The following is a 21,020-nucleotide window of genomic DNA, read 5'->3' as shown; positions in this document are numbered from 1 at the left end:
AGAGAGAGAGGGGCAAGCAGGCTCTCCGCTGAGCAGAGAGCCCAAAGCAGCCCAACCCTCTGAGCCACCCAGATGCCCCTATTTAACTGGTTTTATACAGCACTAGTTTCATGCACAAGGGAACACTTAATTCAATTTAATCAAGAAGTGGATGCTTATTCCCAAGAAGGGGTTAAAGTAAGAGCACATTCACACATCTCAATTTTTAAAAACTCATAAAACAAATGTAATTTACAAGTACCAATTTACAAGTACCAAATAAATGAGACCAAAATATGCATCCTAATTAATAAAAATGACTCAGTCATTTGGCTGAGCGTCTGCCTTGAGCTCAAGTCATGATCTCGGGGTCCTAGGATGGAGCCACGTAACCAGCTCCCTGCCGAGCAGGGATGATCTAGCCTCAGAAGCCACCCTTTGTCATTTCTATGGTATCCTACTGGATACATAAGATTAGCACTATTCAATAAGGAAGGACATTCAACCAGAGAAAGACAATTATCATATGATCTCCCTGATATGAGGAATTTGAGAGGCAGAGTGGGGGGTTTGAGGGGTAGGGAAGGAAAAAATGAAACAAGATGGGATCGGGAGGGAGACAAACCATAAGAGACTCTTAATCTCACAAAACAAACAGGGTTGCTGGGGGTAGGTAGGGTGTGGAGAGGGTAGTTGGGTTATGGACATTGGGGAGAGTATGTGCTATGGTGAGTGCTGTGAAATGTGTAAGCCTGACGATTCACACAGACTTGTACCCCTGGGGCAAATAATATATAATGTTAATAAAAATGTCTAAAAAAATAAGGAAGGACATTGAGGGGCACCTGGGTAGGTCAGTGGTTAAGCATCTGCTTTTGGCTTAGGTCACGATACCAGGGTCATAGGATCAAGCCCCACATCAGGGTCCCTGCTCAGTGGGGAGTCTGCTTCTTCCTTTCCTACTCCCCTGCTTGTGTTCCCTCTCTCGCTGTCTCTCTGTCAAATAAATAAATAAAATAAAATAAAAAAGAAAGGAAGGACATTGATGTTAGGAGGCAGAAGTCACTGTGGACCATTTGGATTATGGCTACCCCATCATTCAACAAGTTATACAAACCAGATACCTAAGGTCATCTCTCCTCTCATCCTTGTATCTACTACTGATATCACTTTCCTCTTTTTTTTTTTTTTTTAAGATTTTACTTATTTATTTGACAGAGAGAGATCACAAGGAGGCAGAGAGGCAGGCAGAGAGAGGAGGAAGCAGGCTCCCTGCTGAGCAGAGAGCCGATGCAGAGCTGGATCCCAGGACCCTGAGATCATGACGGGAGCTGAAGGCAGAGGCCCAACCCACTGAGCCACCCAGGCGCCTCTCCCTTTCCTCTTTTGATTCTGTCAGTTCTGCTTCTTATATTGCAGGGTTCTGTTGGGTGAGTATGTACTTAGAAGTGTTATACCTACTATACCCTTTTATGATTATGAAATTTCCCTTTTTGTGTTTAATAATATTTTTGTCTTAAAATCTATTTTGTCTGATATTAGTATAGCCACTTTGGTTCATGTATGGTTACTCTTGGCATGTGTATTTTTCTCCATCTTTTTACCATCAGCCTATTTGTGCTTTTGAATCTAAAGTATGTCTTTTGGGATGCCTGGGTGACTCAGTCGGTTGGGCATCTGCCTTCAGTTCAGGTCATGATCCCAGGGTCTTGGGATCGAGTCCCACATCAGGCTCCTTGCTCAATGGGGAGCCTGCTTCTCCCTCTGCTTGCTGCTCCCCCTGCCTGTGCTTTCTCTCTCTCTCTCTCTGACAAATAAAATCTTTTTTAAAAATTAAAGTATGTCCTTGTAATTAGCATATAATTAAATCTTTTTTAAAAATATTTATTTATTTGAGAAAGAGAGTGAGTGTGGGAGGTAGGGGCAGAGGGAGAGGGAGAGAGAGAATCTCAAGCAGACTCTGCACTGAGCATGGAGCACAATGCAGAACTCTATCCCAGGACCCCAAGATCACCACCTGAGATGAAACCAAGAGTCAGATGCTCAAGTGACTGTGCCCCTCAGTCACCCCAAACTGAATCTTAAAAAAAAAAAATTCAGTCTGACAATCTCTGCCTTGAATTTGGGTAGTATCAATTCCTCTAACTTTGCCCTCTTCCAATATTGTGTTGGCTATTCTAGGTCATTTCCTTTCCAAATAAACTTTAGGATATGTTTGTCAATAGTCATAAAATAACTTACTGGGATTTTTGGGGGGTGGGTCATACTGACTCTACAGAAGAATTTGGGAAGAAATTACAATTTGACACTATTGGCTCTTCCTATCCAAGAACATGAAATATCTGTCCATTTATTTAGTTCTTTGATATTTTTAATCTGAGTTTTATAGTTTTCCATATATATATGTATATATGTGTGTGTATATATATATATATATATATATATCTTATACCTACTTTGTTAGATTTGTGGCTGTTTCATTTTTTTCAGTACTAATGTAAATGGTATTATGTTTTTTAATTTCAAATGTCACTTGCTCATTGCTGGTATATATAGGAAAGTGGCTGATCACTGTATCTTAACCTTGCATTCTAAAACCTTGCCATAATCGCTTATTTGTTCCAGGAGCTTTGGGGTTTTTAAAAAATTTTCTATGTAAATGATCATGTCATCTGTTAACAAAGACAGTTTTCTTTCTTTCTTCCAAATCTGTATACATTTTATTTCCTTTCCTTGTCTTATTGCATTAGCTAGAATTCCAAGTATGATGTTAAAGAGCAGTGATGAGAAGGAACATCCTTGCCTTCTTCCTATTCTTGGGGGAAAGCTTTGAGTTTATCACCATTAAGTATAATATGACCTATACGTTGTTTTACAGATACTCTTCATAAAGTTGAGAAAGCTCCCCCTTTATTCCATGTTTACCAAGAATTTTTATCATGAATGGCTGCTGGAGTTTATCAAATGGTTTTTCTGATTCTATGGATATGATCATGTGGCTTTTCTTCATTAATTTGTTGATGTGATAGATTACATTAATTAATTTTCAAATGTTGAAACAGCCTTGCATACCTGAGATAAATTTCATTGGGTCATGTTCTATAATTCTTTTTATACATTGTCAGATTTAATTCGTTAATATTCTGTTGAGAATTTTTACATCTGGGTTCATGAGAAATATTGGTCTGTAGATTGTCAGGTTTTGGTATCTTGGTAATGCTAGACTCACAGAATGAGTTAGGAAGTATATTCTCTGGTTCTATCTTCTGAAAGAGATTGGAGAGAATGGATATGCTTTTCCTCCTTAAATATTTGGTAGAATTCACCAGTGAACTCATGTGCGCTTGGCACTTTCTGTTTTGGAAGGCTATATACTGTTGAGTCAGCTTCTTTAGCTGATATAGCAGATATAGGCCCATTCAGATCATCTATCTTGTACTGTGAGTCTTGGCAGATTGTGCCTTTCAAGGAATTGGTTCATTTCATGTAGGTTATCAAATTTGTGAACAGAGAGTTGCTCATAGTATTCCTTTACTATCTTTTTAATATCCATGGGATCTGCAATGATATCCCCTCTTTAATTCCTGATATTAGTAATTTGTGTCACCACTCTTTTTTCTTAATTATCCTGGCTAGAGTTATAGCAATCTTTTCAAAGAACCAGCTTTCAGTTTTGTTGATTTTCCCTATGGATTTCCTGTTTTATATTTCATTGGTTTCTTTTTTTAAAAAGATTTTATTTAGTTATTTGAGAGAGAGTGAGAGAGAGCCCAAGTGCTGAGAGGGCCAGAGGGAGAGAGAGAACCAGACTCTGCTGAGCAGAGAGCGCGATGCGGGGCTCAATGCCGGGACTCTGGGACCATCACCTGAGCTGAAGGCAGATGCTTAACGGACTGAGATACTTGGGCACCCCTATTTCATTGAGTTCTGCTCAAATTTTTATTATTTCTTTTCTTCTACTTACTTCAGATTTGCTCTTCCATTTCTAGTTTTCTTTTTTTTAATTTTTAAAATATTTTATTTATTGGACAGAGAGAGACAGCCAGAGAGGGAACATGAGCAGAGGGAGTGGGAGAGGGAGAAGCAGGATTCCTGCTGAACAGGGAGTCCAATGTGGGGCTCCATCCCAGGACCCTGGGATCATGACCTGAGCCGAAGGTAGATGCTTCACAGCTGAGCCACCCAGGTGCCCTCATTTCTAGTTTTCTAGAGTAGAAACGTAGATAATTGACTTAAAATCAACCTCTCCTTGTGAATGTTCCATGTGAGAATGAGAGGAATGTGCACTCTGCACATTGGTTGGATGAAGGGGTTTATCTATGTCTTTTATACTCCTAGTCCTCTTCTTTGTACATAAGTATAAATACAGACAGTCTCTATGTGTATATATACATAGGCATACAAATGATAAATACAGTTTGCACAAGGTCCCTTGAATATATAGGTATAATTTGCATGGATATAATCTGATGGTATACTTTAGTAATCCAAACTATTGATATATGCTTGGAAAACTTTACCTCTGCCTTAGTACTACCACTCTCCAAAGAGAGGAAAAAGGAAGCCAGAATCACCAAAGAGACTCTAAGCCCTATGGAGAGCATTAATCTTCCCAGAGTCTATGATTTCTTGAGGTCCTACTAGGGGGAGTGTACTAGTTTACTAGGGCTGTGGTACAAAGTACCAAGAACTGAGTTGCTTAAACAACAGAATTGTAGTGTTCCAGAATTCCAGAGGCCAGAAGTCTGAGATCAATGTATCCACAGAGTTGATTCCCTCTCAGGACTGGGAGGGAGAATCTGTTTCATGCCTCTCCCCAGCTCATAGTGGTTTACTGGCAATCACAGGCATTCCTTGACTTATAGGTACATCCTCTTACTCTCTGCCTCATCTCCCTGTGCACCTGTCTGTGTCCAAAACTCCCCTTTTAATAAGAATGTGAGTCATATTGGATTGGAGGCCCACTCTACTTCACAACTAATTACACCTGCAATAACCCTATTTCCAAAGAAAGTCACATTCTGTGACTGGAGAGGGAACATAATTCAACCCAGAACAAGGAGCAACTAGGACGGTTGGTGTGACAAAATGGAAATAGATAACAGAATTTGGGCTCCAGTCTTAGGCTGTGAACACTCTGTTGTTGGCCCTGAGCAAACCGGGCAAAGGGAGGTCCTATAGATGATACCAACGCTTCTCTTCTGGTTCTGTTATTCTCAAAATAGCACAGCTGTGGGAAGACTTAAAACATAAAGTTTTAAATTAGATGGATTTAAAACAAGCCATCAATGAGAGAGAGAGAGAGATCTTTTGAGAGGACTGTAGAATGAAAAGGCCCAGGACACAAGGGGCAGGGTCCCTGGGACTGGTTTGCAAGAAGAGCTGCCCTCACCACACACGGTGTCACAGGACCACTGCCTTCAGGCTGTGATCATTTCCAGCCTTTTCGGAGTTGCAACACCAAACACGTTACAGTTGTTTATTTGATTTTGTGGCATTGCCTGTTACTCTCTATCTCCCTGCAGCTTCCCTCTCCCCCAACCCCAGCGCAAAGGAACTGCCAAACATGGACTTACTTTTAAAAATCAATTAGGTCTTGCCAATTTTGTCATACCCTAAGATCATTCTATCCCCTTTGTCAAGGATATAAACAAAAGCAGATGGCCACTGGGCACAGAAATGGATGGAGGAGAGAATACTCTGGACTACCCAAAGGACCATGTTTAGGAAATTATAAATTATTATTTTTTAATCACCTTACACTATTTTATTTTTTTAAAAGGTTTTATTTACTTATTTGACAGAAAGAGAGAGAGGCAGCAAGAGAGGGATTACAAACAGGGGGAATGGGAGAAGGAGAAGCAAATCTCCTGCCAAGCAAGGAGCCCGATGCAGGGCTCTATGCCAGGACCCTGGGATCATGATCTGAGCTGAAGGCAGACCCTTAATAACTGAGCCACCCAGGTGCCCCCACCTTACACTATTTTAAAGCACTTTCACTATAGCAAGTACATAAATTTGGATGTCCAAAGTTACTGGAAAAAAATATTAAACATTAACATTATTTGGAATAAGGGATTCTAGACTTATGGGTGACTTTTTTATGGGTGATTTTATTTATTTTTTTTTTAAAGATTTTATTTATTTATTTGACAGAGAGAAATCACAAGTAGGCAGAGAGGCAGGCAGAGAGAGAGAGAGGAGGAAGCAGGCTCCCCGCTGAGCAGAGAGCCCGATGCGGGACTCGATCCCAGGACCCTGAGATCATGACCCAAGCCGAAGGCAGCGGCCCAACCACTGAGCCACCCAGGCGCCCTTTATGGGTGATTTTAAGTTCTTCTCTACATTTTTCTCCATTTCAAATATTTCTACTATAGTAAGTGCGTCTAATAATCCAAAATAATAATATTGACATCATTTATTTATAAAGCATTTTCATTTCTTTATTTGACAGAGAGAGAGAATGGAAAAGCAAGGGGAGCAGCAGAGGAGAGGGAGAAGCAGGCTCCCTCAGCAGGGAGTCTGATGCGGGGCTCAATCCCAGGACCCTAGGATCATGACCTGAGCTGAAGGCAGTCACTTAACCACTGAGCCACCCAGGCACTCCAATAGTATTGACTTTAAAAGATGAAGCTTATTCCTCTAGTTAGCAAATGTTTATTGAGCATTTACTACATGCCAGGTACTGTTACAGCAGTCAAAAAACAACAGCTCCGGTGGGGCTTCCATTTTGGCAGGTCAGGGGGTAAGAGATATTATTAGGCACAGATCATTTATTCCTCTGTGTAAAATTTCACTCTGAGCATATTTTTTGGGGTAGCGGATATAGGGGATAGGGGATAACATGAGCCCCCTAAGAAGAACATGATGCTGAATGGAGAAGTCAGAAGGTGAGCAACACCCTTTGTCTGTGTTCAGATTTTATTAGAAACTAGCTCTTGAAGTCAGAGCTTCACCCTCCCCAGTCCCAGGCTGCTTCTTGTACTCAACTGCCTTCCCAGGGACATTGTGAAACCTGAGTTGGGAGTCACCCACAGCTGGGTGCTACTGGTCAAGGTGGTGCTAAGAACAGGACAGGGCATTCTGCTGACGTCAGTGTGCAGAAAGCCAACAGGACCCACACTTATCAGCTGATGCAGGTGCTGTTCCTGGGCAGGCCAGTGGATTCTCTCTGAGTCACCTTTGAAGGCAACATGCTGGACATTTAGTGAGATGAAAACATTGAAGGAAACTGTTTTTGTTATTACTGATGTCCTAAGATTCTGAGAACTGCTAGTGTTTGCTAGCACCTCGCAGACTTTTTCACTGAACACTATAATAGAAACGATGATACTCCTAGAGGGCAAAGGGCATTACCAAGTGCGTGAAGTCCTAGAGAGACCAAGAACAGAGAGAGGTAATTACCCAGGACTTTGATTTGCTAGGACCATGTTTCAGAATGGACCACCAGAGTAACCCTTTAAGAAAACAAAGGCACATCAAGATATAAAAATATCCATATTCCCTGACCCCAGAAATCCCACTCCTAAGAATTTATCCTAAAAAGTAAATTATTTCCGCACTCACTATAATATTGTAACACTGAAAACATCCTAAGTGCCCCAAGTGTGGGAAAAGCTAAATAAATTGTGATAACATCACATGTTTAATGAATACACATTATAATAATTAGTATAATCACAATTGTAAAGGTATATATTCCATCACAGAAAAGTGTATTAGTTTGCAACTGCTGCTATAACAAAATGCCCCAAAGTGGGTGTTTTAAACAAGAGAAATTTATTGTCTCACATTTCTGGAAGCTAGATGTCCAAGACCAAGGGGTTCGTAGGATCGGCTCCTTCTAAGGGTTGTGAGTAAAGAGTCTGCTCCAGGCCTCTCTCTCAGGCTTGCCAAGGGCTTTCCCCTCCCTATCTCTTCACATTGTCTCCCCTATTTGCATGTCTTGTCTGTCTTCAAATGTCTCCCCCTCTTTTTTATTTTTTAAGATTTTATTTATTTGACAGAAAGAGAGACACAGTGAGAGAGGGAACACAAGCAGGGGGAGAGTGATAGAGAGAAGCAGGCTCCCCACTGAGTAGAGACCAATGTAAGGCTTGAGCCCAGGACCCTGGGATCATGACCTGAGCTGAAGGCAGACGGCTAACGACTGAGCCACCCAGTTGCCCCAAATGTCCCCTTTTTTAAAAAAAAAAATTAATTTTTTAATAAACATAATATATTATTAGCCTCAGGGGTACAGGTCTGTGAATCGCTAGGCTTACACACTTCACAGCACTCACCATAGCACAAACCCTCCCCAATGTCCATAATCCAACCACCCTCTCCGTACCCCTCTCCCCCTGCCCCCCTCAGTCTGTTTTGTGACATTAAGAGTCTCTTATGGTTTGTCTCCCTCCTGATCCCATCTTGTTTCATTTATTCCTTTCCTACCCCCCAAGCCCCTCCCCATTGCATCTCCACTTCCTCATATCAGCGAGATCATATGATAGTTGTCTTTCTCTGACTCATTTTGCTAAGCATAATACCCTCTAATTTCATCCACGTTGTTGCAAATGGCAAGATCTCATTTCTTTTGATGGCTGCATAGTATTCCATTGTGTATATATACCACATCTTCTTTTTCCATTCATCTGTTGATGGACATCTAGGTTCTTTCCATAGTTTGGCTATTGTAGACCTTGCTGCTATAAACATTTGGGTGCATGTGCCCCTTCAGATCACTACGTTTGTATCTTTAGGGTAAATGTGATTGCTGGGTCATAAGGTAGCTCTATTTTCAACTTTTTGAGGAACCTCCATGTTGTTTTCCAGAGTGGTTGCACCAGCTTGCATTTCCACCAACAGTGTAGGAGGGTTCCCCTTTCTACAGATCCTCGCCAGCATCTGTCATTCCCTGACTTGTTAATTTTAGCCATTCTGACTGGTGTGAGGTGGTATCCCATTGAGGTTTTGATTTGTATTTCCCTGATGCGTAGTGATGTGGAGCACTTTTTCATGTGTCTGTTGGCCATCTGGATGTCTTCTTTGCAGAAATGTCTGTTCCTGTCCTCTGCCCATTTCTTGATTGGATTATTTGTTCTTTGGGTGTTGAGTTTGCTAAGTTCTTTATTGATTTTAGATACTAGCCCTTTATCTGATAATGTTGTTTGCAAATATCTTCTCCCATTCTGTCAGTGGTATTTTGGTTTTATTAACTGTTTCCTTTGCTGTGCAAATGCTTTTGATCTTGATGAAGTCCCAATAGTTCATTTTTGCCCTTGCTTCCCTTGCCTTTGGCGATGTTCCTAGGAAGAAGTTGCTGCGGCTGAGGTCGAAAAGGTTGCTGCCCATGTTCTCCTCAAGGATTTTGATGGATTCCTTTCTCACATTGAGGTCCTTCATCCATTGAGTCTATTTTAATGTGTGGTATAAGGAAATGGTCCAATTTCATTATTCTGCATGTGGCTGTCCAATTTTCCCAACACCATTTGTTGAAGAGACTCTCTTTTTCCCGTTGAATGTCCCTTTTTTAAATAAGGACACAAGTCACATTAGATTAGGGGCCCACTGTAATGACATCATGTAACTTGATTACCTCTGTAAAGACTCCATCTCCAAATACGCTCACAGTCTGAAGTACCAGAGGTTAGGAATTCCACATATCTTTTTTTTTCCTCCCCAGAAAGTCATGACACTGTTTTTTGTTTTTGTTTTTGTTTTTTTAAAGATTTTACTTATTTATTTGACAGAGAGAGAGATCACAAGTACACAGAGGCAGGCAGAGAGAGAGAGGGAAGCAGGCTCCCCGCTGAGCAGACAGCCCGATATGGGGCTCGATCCCAGGACCCTGAGATCATGACCTGAGCCAAAGGCAGAGGCTTTAACCCACTAAGCCACCCAGGAGCCCCCATGATACTGTTTTACAACAAAACTGTGTTCTGTGACATAATGCTAAGAGAAACGTTAACAATGGCAAACTCTCACTTGGCATTTAAAGTGTTATTAACACTGCCTAAGACTCTATGTGTTAGGCAGTGTTATAAACACTTTAAATATGTTAACTCATTCAATCCTCACAGCTATGATGTATTAGTATCCTCATGTTGCCAATAAGAAAATTGAGGCATAGCAATGTTGTTATTTTCTCAAGGTCACATAGCTAGTAAGTCATGTAAGGCTTTGAACCCAGGCAATTCGGCTCCACTGACCAAACACTCAACCTCCTCATCATATTGCAAAATGGTATGTGTTATATTTACAACAGTATTAAAATATATTTCACATATTTTATAAGTATACACATATATGTATATATTTCTGCAAAGTTTTAATAGACTGTGCAAAAAAGAAAGTAGTTTATAATTATGAAGGGTTATTTTTTATGATATTGCATTACTTTTACAATTAATACATATACATGCATTTATAGACTTTTCCTAAAATCAAAGAATGCTTTGAAAATGCTTCCACAATCTGAGAAAATTCTTTTTTTTTTAATTTTTTTTTTAAGATTTTATTTATTTGACAGAGAGAGAGAGAAATCTCTGTCAAGTAGGCTGAGAGGCAGGCAGAGAGAGAGGGGAGGAAGCAGGCTCCCTGCAGAGCAGAGAGCCCAACGTGGGGCTTGATCCCAGGACCCTGGTATCATGACCTGAGCCGAAGGCAGAGGCTTTAACCCACTGAGCCACCCAGGCGCCCCTGAGAAAATTCTTAAGGATACTGTACATCAAAAGATTCGTGATGGGGCACCTGGGTGGCTCCATCAATTGGGCATCTGCCTTCGGTTTGGGTCATGATACCAGGGTCCTGGGATCAAGGTCGGCAGGGAAAATGCTTTTTCCTCTGCCTACTGCTCCTCCTGCTTATGCTCCCTCCCTCTCTCTCTCTCAAATAAATAAATAAAATCTTAAAAAAAAAAAAACAACAAAACTAGAGATAACACCCATTAGGGATAGTCATCCTCCACAACAGCCAGTGATCCTTGCCTTCCAGTGGTCATGGCCTCACATGATCCTTCCACAGGCAATAAGTGCTGACCTGCGTAACCAATGATTCCACTGAAGTGGTGACAGCATGTGACTCCCAAGGCAAAGGTCAAAATAAAAAACACTGCAGCTTCCACTTCGGTCTCGTGGATCTCTTGCTCTGGGGAAAGCCAGCTGCCATGTCTTGATACCCAAGCAGTCCTTTGGGCAGCCCCAATAAAGAGGAACTGAGTCCCCCGCCCCCAACAGCAGCAGCGATAATTTGTCCACCACCGTGAGTGGCTGACTTTTGGAGCAGATCCCCGAGCCCCATTAAAGCCTAGATAACTGCAGCCCAACAGAACTCTTGGCTGTAGCCTCACAGGAGGCTCATGAACCGCCCAGCCAAAGCACTCCTGAATCTCTGCCCCATAACACGCCCCTCCAAGAAGTCCACGGCCTCCTCCCTGGCAACTGTGACTATGTTGCCTCATGTAGCAAAATCAACTTTGCAGATATGATTAAGAATCTTAAAATAGAGAAATTATCCTCGATTATCTGGGTGGGCCTAGTCCTGGAGCCTGAACTCTATCCTGCCTGGGTTCTAAAACTTGTTTTTTGGGTAGGGGCTTGAGGGGTTGAGCGCTAAACCTTTTGCAGCCTTTTGAAATGGTGGCTACTGTAGGGGGGTGATTCTTAATTATGCATATGGACAGCTTACATGGAGGGGTATCCTTCAGGCTCTGATGACTCAACCTGCCCTTGATAATTTTCTTTCTTCTAGAGAAACCTTGGGGATGAGGTATAGAAACTACTTTTTGTTTTTGTAGAGTATTAAGAAAAGTTATTCAACACATGGAAATGAGACAAGAGATACCTGCGTGTCTTCAATGTTCTAAGAAGCATTGGGAGGCAGGCCCACACCGAAAGTACTGATTCTCTAGGAGTAGAGTCCTCTTGTTTGATTTATCACTGGCTCTTGATAGGGTCTCAGGTTCTACAAACTTCGATGCTCTTCTGGATTGGTCGACTGCAAATGCTTTTTGGAAACAAAAGATTGAAGGGATTTCTTGTCTAGTAGAAAGAATAACTTTAAAGTTTATAGCTTATGGTCCTGTAGCTTGGGTGACCAACTGTTCCCATTTGCCTGGGGATGGAGGGACTTCCCAGGACAAAGAACTTTCAGTGCTAAAACCAGGACTGTCCTGGGCAAACTGAGACTATTCCTCACCTGCTGCAAGACAGCAGCCAGTGTGGGAGCTCACTTTGACCATCTTCTTTTGGTGTGTTGTCTTTCACTAGCTGGAAATACTTTGGTCTCTCCCATAGGCCTCTGGACCAGTTTTCTCATACTGCTGTTCTGTCATTAGTAATAAACAATCCAAATAAATAAATTAAGCTAAATAAATAAAAAGGGCTAAATAAAGCTTTGACACACACTTCACCATTTGCGTAAGAGTCATGCTTGTTTGGGGTGCCTACCTGGCTCTGTCAGTGGAGCCTAAGACTCCTGATCTCAGGGTTGTAGGCTCAAGCCCCAGCCTGGCTGTAGAGATTATTTAAAAATAAAACTTAAGGGGGCGCCTGGGTGGCTCAGTGGGTTAAGCCTCTGCCTTTGGCTTAGGTCATGGTCCCAGAGTCCTGGGATCGAGCCCCACATTGGGCTCGCTGCTGAGCGGGGAGCCTGCTTCCCCCTCTCTCTCTGCCTGCCTCTCCGCCTACTTGTGATCTCTATCTGTTAAATAAATAAAAATAAAAAAATAAAAAAAGAACTTAAGGGATGCCTGGGTGGCTCAGTCAGTTGAGCATCTGCCTTCGGCTCAGGTCATGATCTCAGGATCCTGGGATAGAGCCCTGTATCAGGCTCCCTCCTCAACGGTGAGTCTGCTTCTCCCTCTTCCTCTCCCTCTGTGATTTCTCTTGTTCTCTCCCAAATAAATAAATAAATCTTAAAAGGTAAAATAAATAAAATAAAAATAAAACTTAAAAAAAAAAAGATCATGGTTTTTAGCCATTTTAAATAAGCAGTACAACAAGAGAAGGGGTTTCTTTGGTGAGAAGAAGTGGAGTAATACTGCCAGGGGACCAGGCCTTGGGGAGGCTACTGGAGAAGCTGTTTCTTCTTTTTTTAAGATTCTATTTATTTATTTGACAGAGATCACAAGTAGGCAGAAAGGCAGGCAGAGAGAGAGGAAGAAGCAGGCTTCCCACTGAGCAGAGAACCCGATGCGGGGCTAGATCCCAGGACCCTGGGATCAGGACCTGAGCAGAAAGCAGAGGCTTTAACCCACTGAGCCACCCACGTGCCCCTGTTTCTATTTTTCAGTCCGTTATTAATCCCCTCTTTCTTGAGCCTATAGATATGCTTAAGTCTCTTCCTTCTAGGAACATTTTCTCCCCTTCCTCCCTCCAATGGTCCTGCCTCCTATCTTCTCACCCGAGAGTGCAGTCTGGCTCCTTCCTAGCAAGAAGGAATCATCCTCCTCCCAAGATCTAGTGAAGGTCACTTACAGTCCAGATACAACTGAAAAGTTTCTAATCTTGGATTTACTGAATTCTCTGTAATAAAAAAATTTATTGCACCAATATCTGGTAGTCGTTGGGTACCTGATGTTCTGTGAGTGTTTGTTTTTCATTGAGCATTTGACATTCTGTTCCCCAAGCTCTTGGCCACCTGGCCACTTACAGATCACCTGCTCCTCATTGGCTGATGGAACTAAACACCTCCTTCGTATCACTCAAGTCCACGCCTTGTCGTCTCCAGTGCCAAGGCCTCAGTGTGGGCTAGCTCGCCTTCTAGGACGTTCTGGAATATTATTACTATTGCTTCCGTGATTAAAAGACATCTCTGGTGGCTCTGCAGGACCTGAAGTCATAAAGCTAGCATGTACCCCAATATACAAACAGAGCTGACCCTTGAACATGGGTCTGACCTGTGCAGGTCCACTTACATGGGATGTTTTTCAATAAATACGGTACATCACTGTAAACGTATTTTCTCTTCCTTATGATTTTTGAATAATATTTTTTTTAAAGATTTTATTTATTTATTTGACAGAGAGACACAGCGAGAGAAGGAACACAAGCAGGGGGAGTGGGAGAGAGAAAAGCAGGCTCCCCGCCAAGCAGATAGCCCGATGCAGGGCTCGATCCCAGGACCCCGGGATCATGACCTGAGCTGAAGGCAGACGCTTAACGACTGAGCCACTCAGGCACCCCTTCATAACATTTTCTTTTCTCTCATTTACTTTATTGTAAGAAAACAGAATGTAATACGCATAACATACAAAACATTTGTTAATGCACTGTTATGTTACCATTAAGGCTTCCAGTCAACAGTAAGCTGTTAGTAGTTAAGTGTTAGGGAAGTCTAAAGTTATACGTAGATTTCCAGTGGGGTAGGGGCTTGGTACTCCACCCCCTCCATGTCATTCAAGGGCCAAATATACTTATTTAAAATTATACCATTGTATTAACATATTACTTAATATTATAAACCAGATACAGAGAAAAAAAATTCCCCAAAAGATAACATTCACACATTAAAGTGCTAATATGTCTTTCCTACCCCACAGTGGAGGTTGTAGGCCCTTGCTTGGAGGCCCCCGACCCACAGCAGTAAGTGCAAGTCTATAAGGCTGATTCTCAAGACTGGTCATGATTTGGTCCCTGCCCCTACTTCCCCCGACTTCCTCCCTTGTTCCTTGTGCTGGTCCGAGTGGAAGAAATGGAAGCTGAAGCTACCCAAACCTGCCTACTTTCTATTCACTGCTCCCCCACTTTGTTTGGAATGCTGCCCCCTGCCTTTGTTCCCCAAGCCCAAAGCCTTTTGTCTTATTTATTCTTAAAAGCACTCCTTCTTCTGGCAAGCCATTTTTTTGGTTGCTTCTGCCTCCCTCCATACTCGGTACACTCACGCACAGCTTTTCTTTTGCAATATCGTGTATTTCCCTCTCCGCCTTCTAGAGCTGTGAGCTTTCAAAGACAGTCCGGGAGGCACGGGGGTAGCTCAGTCAGTTAAGGGACCGACGCTTGATTTCAGCTCAGGTTATGATCTCAGGGTTGGGAGTTCAAGCCCTGTGCAGGGCTCCATGTTCAGTGGAGAGTCTGCTTGATACTCTTTTCCCTTTGCCTCTCTCCCTACTTGTGTGCATGTGTGCACACATACCCTCTCTCTCTCTGAAATAAATAAATAAATCTTAAAAAAGAAAAAAAAATCTCATTTACTTAGGAGTCCACAGTACCTGATAAACAGTAACAGCGACAGTAATGACAGCTAGTACTTTTGTAGTGTTAAGTATGCCCAACCACTGCTTCAAGTGTTTTACCCATATTTACTTGATTTAAACATCAAACATCCCTATTCTGCCAACAAGGACACTTGGGCACAGAGACGTTGAGGGACTTCCTGAAGTCATTTACATAGTATGCAAAGTTCAAGGAATGCTGAACTAAACTGAACTGTGTGTTTTCGATCACACCTGTGATGGGAGAAACAGTCACCCATGCTCAGGTGAGCTGGGAAACGCTCAGGCTGAGAAAAGGGGAGATGGCGCAGACACGCCAGCCTGAGCCTGCACTGCCCCCTGCTGGCCATCTCTGCCTTCGCGGCCGACTTCACTGTCTGCCAGTCCCTGTCACCTGAGCTTGAGCCTGGAGTCTGGCGCCCAGCACGGAATACTCTAAGAGGGAGAGGGGCCAGGAGAACGTCGTGAGAATATGCAGGAGTAACCCGTGGATTCACACACCCGAAGGGCTGTCTTCCTGATAGGGACGGCTGCATGAAACCACTCAGAGTTAAGAACAGAACTGGGAGAATAAACCCTCTGCCCCCAAATGCCATAGAATGTACCCCAAACCAAGAGGAATGTTTATTATTTTAAAGAAAAAACTTAGGTGAGTGTCTGGATTCGTCTCACATTAGGTTCTCGTTCAGTTAGGATGGAAAACGAATTTACATGAATATATTAGTTCTCAAACTGGGTGCCTCAAAGAATTATTAAAAAATGCAGATGCACAGGCTTCACTGAGAGCCTGCTAAGTCAGAAGAGGCAGCGCATACTATTTCTCCTCAGGGAGAGCCCCTCACTACATTTCCCCAAACGCACAAATCTCTAAGACCGTTGAGCATCCAGCTTTCCCTGTTTAAATGACGGCAATGCCCTTCTGTTTGGGCCTCAGCAGAAAACTATGTTATTTCTGCAACACCAAACTGTAGATGTTCGATAGCCATGAAAACAAAAAAAGTTCTGCCTATAGACATGCAAATTCTATCCTGTCTGGTAACGGCTCAACTGATTGTCCTTTCCCTCATGACAAGCATCACTTTTGCCTCCTTCACACACTCATTTCATTATTCCCGACCTATCCTGGGTGTGTTCTTCAGATTTTCTTTTGAAACTGTTGTAACAGCTGCCCGAGTCCCTCAGTGATTACTGAGTTAAATAAGATGTTTAGCATGTGTCCACTTTATATCTGAATGAGAGTTCTGATCTTACCTTTCAGGAAATTTCTCTTGAACACACCTCTTCCATTCTTTGGCCATCAGCTATTGGTGCTCTTTATTTTGGCTGAACATTCAGGGGTTTCATCAGAAAAGGGTTCCTGCCCTTGGAACCTTTCATCATATGCATAATGTCCGTCCGAGGGTTCCTGGAAGAAGGTGGAATAACCAGAAGAATTTATACTTCCAACTAAGGCAAAGGAGAGGTCAAAGCATTGGTTCCTAATCTTTTCTATAAAAATGAAAAGAACATACATTAGACTAAAATTAAATAAGCCCGTCAAATTTTCACTGGGCTCTAACTTAGCTACCTTATTACTCCTTCCTTACTTGTGTAGTTCATTGATTGATCAGAAATTACACATAGTTGGAAACTTTTCTTTTGAATGCCCCTTATGCCGTCCTGTACCTTATGCAAGATATGGAAGATATAAGGTCCCTGTCATTTTTCTCAGAACACAGATTCACCAACAAGAACTAATGTTATTTATCCAACAATTAGTTATTGAGCACCTTTTAAATGCCAGGCCATTATATTGTCAAAAACATCATTCCAGGCAGTCGACAGCCTAGAGAGACACCGACAAATCAATACAAATAAATGTAAATTTTTCAAATATTGGGACCAATAGATAAACTGCATGTTTTGAACCAAAACTGCAATACATTTTGCAATTCAAAAAATTTCCCTACTCAGAAAAAGGAGAGGCCAAGGTGAGCTCGAGTCATGGAAGGTACTATCTTTTGCTGAGTAGCTAATCCAATCCTCTGCTCCCCGGCCAACTTAGAGGCATAAGAGAACCATTTACTATGCTCATGGATTCTGTGGGTCGGGAATTTGGAAAGGCCCAGTGGAGACGGTTTATCTCTCCTTTGTAAGAGTAAGAACTGAGCAGGAAGATCCAACGGCTGGAGGTGATTCGAAGGCTAGGGTTGGAATCATGAACTTGCATTCCCCAGCCTTTGGCAGGTGACATGGGCTCTCAGCTGAGACTGCAGATCACCCACACGTGGCTTTCTCATGTAGCCTGCTCACCTTACTGTGACTGCAGTCCAAGAGAGCCAGGGGGAAGCTGCATGGCCTTTCATGGCAAGCCCTAGAAGCCATTTTGTCCCTTTTGCCACATTCTGTTCAGGGCTAGCTTCAAAGGATGTGACCTGTGCAGTCACCCAGGACCCCTTGCTTAGAATATCCTATACTTGGTTTAATACTCTGCCGTCACCGTCTTGAAATTCCTAATAATATTTACACAAAGGGCCCCACGTTTTTATTTTGCACTGGACCCTACAAATTATGTAGCCAGCCCTGAATCTCTTCATCCAGACAATTGCAAAGGACTGCCCATGCTCCCAGCGTTGGGGATAAAGACTCTCCGTCTTAAAGGGGCAGTGGGAAGGTTCTGGAAGAGTATGTGGGACTGGAAATTTTATTGTGACCTGTTTTAGAAAAGGCAATCTGCCCTAGACAGTTTGTGGCAAAGTTAAGTCATCACTTGGACTTTGGAAAGACTTTCTTCCACAGCCTCCCACAAAAATATATCTAGGTCCCCCTTGTTCCACAAGGCATCCCAAAGGGAGTAAAAAAGCAATATGTGGGGTGCCTGGGTGGCTCAGTGGGTTAAAACCTCTGCCTTCGGCTCAGGTCACAATCCCAGGGTCCTGGGATAGAGCCCTGCATCAGGCTCTCTGCTCAGCAGGGACCCTGCTTCCTCCTCTCTCTCTGCCTGCCTCTCTGCCTACCCTTGATCTCTGTCTGTCAAATAAATAAATAAAATCTTTAAAAAAAAAAAAAAAGCAATATGTATCTGTCAATCCTTCCATTTAGCAAATCCTGACTAAGCACAGAATGGGGAACATTTACAGATGACTCTCAGACACCCAGCCCGAGTGGACTTGGTATTCAGAGTGATGGAGTCTGTGAAGGGAGAAGAGAAAGCAAAGGGCGAACTACTGTTAAAAAAAGAGAAAACACTGACCCTCAGCCCTGGGTCCAGGGTCAAACGTGCTTTTGACAGGAAGCTACACCCTGGGTGTCCCGCAGTGTCCTGCTCAGGGGGACAGCAGACTGGAAGACCACTGATCTGAGTCAGGGCAGGCCAGTGTCACATAAACAATGAATCTTGGAACACTGAAAAAATAAAATTAAATTAAAAAAGAGAAAACAATGTGGTGCCTTCGGGGCATCTGCCTTCGGTTAAGCATCTGCCTTCAGCTCAGGTTATGATCCCAGAGTCCTGGAATCAAGCCTCATGTCTGGCTCCCTGGTCAGTGGGGAACCTGCTTCTCCCTCCCCGTCTGTGGCTCCCCCTGCTTGTGTGTGTTCTCAATCTCTCTCTGTCAAAAAAACAAATAAAATCCTTAAAAAAGAAAAGCCCCAAATGGAGTCATTTGTACCCTTTAAGAGCAAACCAATAAGTAGTGGATGGAGGTAAAGATGCCAAACAAAACAAAAACAAGGGAAATAAAAAGGTAAGATGGTAAGGGTGTTGGTTTATTCAAAAAAGGGGTTCCAGGAGCCCAGAGGGAAGGCCTGAGAGAAGCAGCGCTTTGCCATCTCACTAACCATACCGTGTCTGCCTGTTCACCAGACTTCCTGGAAGGCCACAGCTGTCCCAGGCTCAGAACAGGGTGCTGCTCATGTAAATATCTGTGCAAGGCCCGAGGATTTGGCCCACGGTGTTTCTGCAGGATGACGTTTGGCAGGTAGGCCTGTTGACTTCACCCTGCAGCCCTTCCTCCTACCCCAGTCACCACTTCTCAATCCTTTTAGAGTTAGCTCTAAAGGTTAGATTTCCCTGGGGCTCAGCCCAAGGTCCTCCTGGCATTTAAACGTCTCCCTCTTTAGGTAACTGCCTTTATTCTCACAGAGTATCTCTGCCCCCTCTTCCTCCAGACTCATTCATCCGTCCCTTTGCAGCTGGACGTCTACACTTGGATGAATCATGGCCACCTCAAACTGAGCATGTCTAAAATGGAACTCTCTACTTTGCCCCACACCCTGTTCCCTCCAGTCTTCCTATTTCAGTAAGCACTTGCCTCCACCACCCTCACCCCCCTACATCCAATCCATCCTTTAAGTTCTTCCTCCAAACCACAACCCGGATCCACCCACTTCTCACCAGCAACTGAGCCACTAGCTCCCCTCGCTCAGGTTGCTTTGGCAACTTCTTAATTTATCTCTTGCCTCTCCTCTTGGCTCCTTGTCCTCCACCCTCTACAAAAAAGCCACAGTGATCTTTTCAAACCATGTATCAAGGGTGCCTGGGCCACTCTGTGGTTAAGTGTCTGACTCTGATTTTGGCTCAGGTCGTGAGATCAAGCCCCTTCAGACTCTATGCTGGGTGTGGAGCCTGCTTAAGATTCTCTCTCACCTTCTGCCCCCTCCCCTTGCCTCTTTCTCTCTCTCTTAAAAAAAAAAAAAAGAATAGTAACAATAATAAAAACCTAAATCAGAGCAAGTCACTTTCTTGCTCAAACTGTTCAATGTTTTCCCATTACTTTCAGAATGAAAACAACCCCTCACTGTGGAGACCCTACAACACTGGGCTGCTCCGCCCCTCAGCCTCATCCCACATCCCCACTCTATTACCTAGCTTCTCTTTCTGGCACATTCTTTCAGCTATCCCCAAAGCTGCATTCTGGGACTCAACTCGAAGGTCCCTTCTGAGGTCTAAGGAAAGAAACCTGCCTTCCTCATTAAATTTTAGACATTGTCTCTTTCTTCGTTTAGTGCCCTTTCTCTCTTTTCCCACACGTGCTAGAAGGGAAACGCCACACAATGGGAGTTCGCCACTGTCTCCACGGCCTGCCAGGGTAGCTGCTCACGTGTATTTCTCTAATGATGGCAGTTTTTATGTTTTTGCTTTTTAAGATTTTATTTATTTATTTGACAGAGATCACAAGTAGGCAGAGAGGCAGGCAGAGAGAGAGGGAGGAGGAAGCAGGCTCCCCGCTGAGCAGAGAGCCCGATGCGGGGCTCGATCCCAGGACCCCGGGATCATGACCTGAGCCGAGGGCAGAGGCTTTAGCCCACTGAGCCACCCAGGCGTCCCCGTTTTTATGTTTTTAAACATTTGTACTTGGCAAAGGAAAAGCTGACTCTTCTGTGCGGTTACTTTAAAAAACGTTTATAAATCCGAGACTGTTGCAGTAGATGAACTGGCCTCAAGCCCCCTGAACCACACGGTTTTAAGGAGAGCGGGAGACGGAGGAAGCGAGAGAGGGCAAGTGCAGGGGGGCACGGCTGGGTGGCTGGAGGGGCAGGAAACATGGGCGAGTGACTAGATAGGCACGCGACGGGAATGCGCACCCAAGGGGCTGAGGGAGTCCAGAGCTCGCTTCCCTATGCCACCCACCTTCCGGGGTCACGGAAAGGACGCGTCCGGGAAGACCAGGCGCGGCCGGCGCAGGGGTATCCGCTGAGCGGGGCGCAGAGCAGCGAGGCACCCCCTGCCCCGGCCCTCAGCCCCGCACACGCCCCCCGCGCGCCTGCACGCCCGCCACGCACAGCCGCGCCCCCTACCGGCGCGCGCGCTCAGGTGAGCGCCCTCCGAGCCCGCCGCGCGGCTAGTGCGCGTGCGTGCAGGTGAGCG

At 43.7% G+C, this 21,020-nt stretch overlaps 1 long non-coding RNA gene across 1 annotated transcript; it reads right to left on the bottom strand.

The window, feature by feature from the left end:
• Window positions 1–11,817: 11,817 nt before the first annotated feature.
• On the bottom strand, window positions 11,818–20,938 carry LOC132006014 (uncharacterized). The gene is made up of 3 exons (XR_009400947.1): window positions 20,784–20,938; window positions 16,424–16,577; window positions 11,818–11,964 (listed from the first exon to the last, which is right to left on the bottom strand). It is a non-coding gene; the product is annotated as an uncharacterized LOC132006014 (long non-coding RNA).
• Window positions 20,939–21,020: the final 82 nt, after the last annotated feature.

Source organism: Mustela nigripes, chromosome 17, assembly GCF_022355385.1.
Source record: "Mustela nigripes isolate SB6536 chromosome 17, MUSNIG.SB6536, whole genome shotgun sequence".
Classification (NCBI taxonomy): domain Eukaryota; kingdom Metazoa; phylum Chordata; class Mammalia; order Carnivora; family Mustelidae; genus Mustela; species Mustela nigripes.
This window is presented reverse-complemented; position numbering and strand designations above follow the sequence as displayed.